Genomic DNA, 6,476 nt, shown 5'->3' with positions numbered 1-6,476 from the left:
TGATAATAATGAATATAACTTAGTGAGAACCGGTTAATTTATGAAGAAATTGAGCAATCATACTTGAAAAATGAGGAATTAAATCTGAAAAGGGAAAATGAATAAAAGAACAAGGCTCAAGTTGGTGAAAACCCAAGCCTCCTATCTCATAAATTATTATTATATTTGATAATAATACAAAATAAATTAATTATAATGAGGACCATAAGCAGGATAGGATAGGTAATAAGTAAACTAAAAAAACAAGTTCATTTAATTGCAAAAGTAAAAAATAAAAATAAAGAATCTAATGGTGTCATAAATATAATAAATGCATACTTTGGCATGCTTATCTGTTCCAACATCATCCATCAATACCTTCTCCATACCTCACGCTCTTTACTAGTCCACTCACACGTAAACGCTATATTGTTTATAGTATTACACATTGAATCAAACAACGGATGCTTTTAATTTAATTATTATGATTAATTAAATTTACTTTGATTGATATTATTATTAAAATATATACTCACGAGTATATAAATTTAGATGTATTCTAACTAATACACTTTTTCAATTAACAAATAAAAACTAAAAATATATATGAATTGTTATAATTAGAAATCTTCTACTTTTTTGTTAAACCAGATTTATCAAAACTACTAATATAGCCATTAATCAAGATCTTCATACATATCCCTTCGTTCATCGAAACCCTTCAAAAACCTTATATTTTGAGTACATGCCCTCAAGTTAGTGACAATAATAGATAAAACATTGAAAAATGCATGTGATATGACATAACAAAAATTAATGTTGATTATCATATTAATTAACATGTCGACTTACAAATAGTCATGATGATCATACGATTGACACGAACAAAAAATATAATTATAAATACTCAATCAAGATTAAAAAGGGATGAATCGTTCACTGTACTATAAGGATCGGCTTTTGAATCTCATGTTTCATAATCTAATTTTTTATATTTTTATACACACTAACCAACTATTGTTTCTTTATCGATCGTGATTCTTTCTTCAATTTAAAATGAATAAATTTTTAATCACCGACGAGATCAACATGAATAATTTAAATACCGAATAAAAGATTAATATTATAAATTTTAATATATTTAAATGTATAGTTAAAATCCATTAGATAACTTTCATAGTAAAAAATGGTTATTATACCTTGTATTCGACGTTTATTCATTTTGTTAAAAGAGATAATGATGTAAGAAACGTTTATAGGAAATCCTCCCTCATGCGTTAATCCCGAATTAATTAGTAGTCAATACAAGATAGAAACAAACATCATCGACAAGACGACAACAACCACCGCTTTAAGTGTAATAAAACTACGGACACGGTGTCCGGCTCCAATAAAAACTCCCACCACTTTCCTCTACTATTTCCTTGCCTCCCAGTCAATCCCTTTCACTCTCCGAGATTCGTGCTCAGATTCATCTCTCAATTTCCTCCGTGATTCCTCTCCACTTAGCTTTTAATCTTAACTTCCAAAAACCGTTATCAAAGAATTCTAGAGAGAAGAAGAAGATAATATGAAGAACAGCAACGCTAACACGAAGCTGATTCTCCTCCACCCATCGATCCACAAACCGCCGCCGCTTCCCCCACCGTCTTCCTCCTCTTCCTCATCACTTTCTTCACTCTAGCTTTCTCTTTAACTCTTTTCACCACCTCCGTTCCAACCTCCGGTACCCTTCTCTTTCCACCGCCACATCTTCCTCCTACCTTCTGCAGTCACCGCCGCCCTACTCCACTACGCTTCCACCGTCAACACACCACCCCACATGTCGTCTCCGAACTCTCCCTCATTGCTTCAACTCTCCATAATTGCCCTTCCTCGCCTTGCCGTTCCTTGTTTTCGGTCTCACCCATGAATCCCTCCTCTGGCACTCGCTCAACATCCATGGCCACACCGTTTTTCTCGACGAAAGCGAGTATTTGGTCTCGTCGTTTGAGCGCAGCCACCCGGAGATCGAAGCGTACGATGTTCAGTACATACCAAAGTTAAAAGATGTCTGAGTTGTTGTCCTTGGCTAAATCCCACATCGGAGACGAGTGCAGACCGGTGCAGAACCTCCTGTTCTCCGACTGTAAGCTCGGGATCAACGACATGCCGAACCATATATACGATTTGAGCTGGGATGTAATATTGATCGACGGTCCACGTGGCTACTTCCCCGATGCTCCGGGGAGGATGGCTCCGATTTTTACGGCGGCGGTGTTGGCTAGGAGCAAGAAGAGCGGTGGGAAAACCCATGTTTTCGTGCATGAGATCGAGAGGGACGTTGAAAGCCGCTTTAGCGACGAGTTTTTGTGCGAAGAAAAATTGTTGGAAATTGTAGATTCTTTGGGACATTTTGTCGTCGGAAAAGAACACGATAACGGTAAGAAATCCGAGTTCTGTAAGAATTCAACATCATCATCGTCTTTGTCCGTTTCTTTAACATCGGGTGAAGATGACCATTGATACAATTTTCAAGATCCATTAATCTCTGCAAATTTTATCTTTTTTTTTTCAGGTACAGAATTGTAATATTTTATAAAAGTTTTATCCTTTATAAGTGTATTCAGAAGTATATATATATAATATAGTTCTTCAAAATATGAGTGCTCATAACTGTTTATAAAACTTGGAATTTCGCTCCCAAGGTTTGAAATTGTAAGTACTATTTGGTCAATGAGAAAACAGTGGAGGGTAAAAAGAACTTGAGATTTTAATTTTTGGATGAAGTATATCAAGCTCACTAAATCGTACTTAAATTATTGTTTAACTATTGATTTTTTAAATCATAAATTTTTATATTCTTATATATTTAATAATTATAAAAAAATTAATAATTATTTTGAAATTTTAACACTTATATTAATTGGAACATAATTAATTGTCCTTTAAGCCTTAATTTCTTTTGTAGATAATTTAGACAGTTATTTGGTGTTTAGAATGTGGAAATACTTTTCATAGATACTCTTAAACTATGATAAATATTTTTAGAACGCATTTAAGAATTAAGAAAATAAATAATTAAACATTTTTTATTATTTTAATTTTGTTAATAATTTTTTATTATTCATACATTTGGTAATAATAATTTAGTTTATTCATAAAAATAAATAATATGAATTTAGACGTGTATAAATATTTATTTATAATTTTAGCTATTAAAAATTTAAGTAGTATCTAACTTTGAATAATATAATTAAACCCATAATAAATTTATAGTTGATATAACTATTACACATTAGATGACAATTTTATCTAAAATTCACCCAAAATATTAAAAAAACATTAATTTAACACCCTTTTATTGAATATATACCGAATTAGTATTATTTCTGGCAGTATAAGGAGGAGGTGCGTTTCATGAAATGTGCATTGTTGATGTGGAAGAAATGTGCATTGCAGGAGGCTCGCTTCCATAGGTTTATACTGATTTGATGCCACGGTAGAAGACTAGTTTCAGGAGACACATCTTTGAATGTTAATCTCGGTTTAGGGTTAGGGTTCAATGGTTTATGATTTTTTTGGGTTAAAATGGTTTAAGGTTATGATTTTTTATGTTGAAATGGTTTAGAGTTTTTTTGTTCAAATGGTTTAGAGTTAGATTAGAATTAAAAGTTTGATCGTAAGCAATAAGCCCTAAACAAAAAAAATAATGAATCTAACACATTAAATTGCAAATATATATATATATAAGGAAGCCATATCTTGTAAAATAAAAGAAAATAAAATCACGTTAATTGAAAGTACAAGAAAATAAAATCACATAAATTTAAATATTAGAAAATACAATTACATAAGTGATGGTCAACAGTTAAGTGATGATAAATGTAACATCCCAAAATCAGGGCTAGTGACTAAAATGGAAGTTTTGAAATTTTAAGGTCTAATTTTGAAAGATTGAAAAGTTTAGGGATTTAATTGGAGAATTTTGATATTGGATTTAATAGTAAAGGTTGAAAATAATAAGGGTATTATGGTCATTTTTCAAGGAAGATTTTTATCTCCCTTTATATAAGACATATATACATGGAATGAGGGAAAGGAGAGAAAGAGAAATCTGGAAGCTTGCTTCTTCTTCTTCTTCATACGTGAGAGCCAAGCAAATGTAAGACTTCTTGTTAGTTAATTTCTTACTGAATTTAAGGTTGGTTTATGATCATTAGATGATAATTAAGCTTAAGGAAAGTTTAAGTTATCTTAAAATAAAAGGATGAAGGAGTTAGGATAGATTAAAGATTTAGAGTTTTTGAATGAAAACTTGGAATATAGTTAATAAGTAGAATTAGAAGTTAAATTTGACTTGTCATCAGTAGAATTAAGAAGTATGAAGCGTTAGAAATGAATTTAGAACACATGGAAAATTTGATGAAATTCTTTGATTCAAGAATTATGGTTAATTATAAAAGTTGATGAAGTGTTATAGTGTTCTAAGAGGGTTTACATATGTAGAGATAAATTTTAAGGTATAAGGAAAAGTTAACAAGTAGAATTTGGGGGCAAAGGCTTGAATTTTTGGGTTTAAAAATGGAAATCTGGGCAAGGGGTATCGGTACCTGTTGAGTAGGTACCGATACTACAAGGCAAATTATGAGGAATTAATTCATGGGGTATCGATACCTGTATGAACAAGATCGATACCATATGGAAGGGGTATCGATACCTATGGGGAGGGTATCGATACCCGGGGAACTTCGAAGCTAATTTTGGTATCGGTACTTGGATAGGGTATCGGTACCCTAGCATAGATGTATCAGTACCCTAAGGGTAGTACCGATACTACTTAAGCTGGGAAAGTGAAATTGGTATTTGATTTAGTTTGTTTCGATAATAATCTTTACAAGAAATCTAAATTTTGATATTTATTGGATTATGTATCCGTGTAGATGACGATCGAGAGCAAAGTCTGGACAAATCGAACAAGTGATGGTCATCGATAAAAAGATAAGAGATCGATATTGACTAGTGAGGCCATGTGAGTGCATATTAGTTAGTATATGATGATTAATGGAAATAAGACTTGCAATAAGTCTCTCTCTTATATTAGAATGCATGAATTCATGATTATAAGCATGTGTTTGATATGAGTATGTGTGATACATGCTATTGCAACTGTTATATGATTGTTCTGAATATATGTTATGTGAATATGATATAAATCATGTGATATTGAACTATGTGACTAGGTATGAATGGTATAAGTTATATGATTTCAGGGTATGTGAATACATGTTTATAAGATAAATTATGTAATAATATGATAATATGATAAAAATGAGTTCATGAGAATTCATATGAGTTAGGTAAGCAAATGTAAATGTTATATAAATAATAGGAACCTGAGTGGGACAAGTACATAGTTGTGTGATCATTTATGTGAATTAGTATAATATAATTGTATGATTAAATGAGAAGTGAGATAAACTAAACAATATTGACCTATAGAAGGATATGAGAATAATATACCAATTAGGAGACTTGAACATAAGATTGATGTGCTTAAATAAAATTATGATGTATGAGTTATATGAAATTGAACTAAGTAAATAGGTTAGATTAATATATAAATGAAATAATAGATATGATATGAGTTTATAAGTATGACATATGTTACATGATATAGGTGAATATAAGAGAATGAAGCATAAGTTATATGAGATGATATAAGTTATTTTATACATATATGATATATGCTATTAAACAGGACATATGTGATTATGAGAAGAAGAATATAAACCATGTAAGTACAAATATAGGTAAAATGATATCCGTATATATATATGATTATGAGTTATACGAATGTTATATGATTTATACTAAGATGAGTTATGAGACTATATATGAAATGAAATGAGTTATATGAGTATATATTTATGTGATGAAATGGTGGACTATATGAACATGTGAATATATGTCTATGAGAAGACATAAGAATAAGATATAAGCAATGTGACAAGAAATGTGAAATGACATGAAAGGTTTATATAAGCTATGTAAAAGTGATCTACGTGACTATATGTATATGTGATCCAAGTTATGTGACATAAGCTACGTGAAATGTGAAAGTGAATTATGTGTTTATGTGAATATATAAAATGATATAAAGGATAATGCCCATGTTATATGTCATGAGAGCTAGGGTTATAACTAGCATGCCAAGAGTCGAGGGTCCTGCGTGGTCCTTCGAGACATATATATGTAATTCTGTGGAACATATACATGATACTTCGGTACACTTATTTGGTTAATTGTATTATGTATATGGTTATTAAGGAGTGATCCTTCGGGACATATGTGATATGTGGTCATTCGGGACATTTCTACGCGGTCATTCGGGACAAAGTCTAAGTGCCCCTAGTGGGATTTTATACGAGCTGTGGTGACAACATATGTGCACAACCTCTATAGACTCACATATCTGTAGTTCTCACACGTGTACATGGGTCATTCAAAAGATACTA

General features: G+C 31.3%; 1 pseudogene; it reads left to right on the top strand.

The window, feature by feature from the left end:
* Positions 1-1,418: 1,418 nt before the first annotated feature.
* On the top strand, positions 1,419-2,523 carry LOC120151588 (annotated as a pseudogene).
* Positions 2,524-6,476: the final 3,953 nt, after the last annotated feature.

Source organism: Hibiscus syriacus, unplaced genomic scaffold (assembly GCF_006381635.1).
Source record: "Hibiscus syriacus cultivar Baekdansim isolate YM2019G1 unplaced genomic scaffold, ASM638163v2 tig00111061_pilon, whole genome shotgun sequence".
NCBI classification, from domain to species: Eukaryota; Viridiplantae; Streptophyta; class Magnoliopsida; order Malvales; family Malvaceae; genus Hibiscus; species Hibiscus syriacus.
The sequence above is the reverse complement of the archived record's forward strand: the minus strand, read 5'-3'. Positions and strand labels throughout refer to the sequence as shown.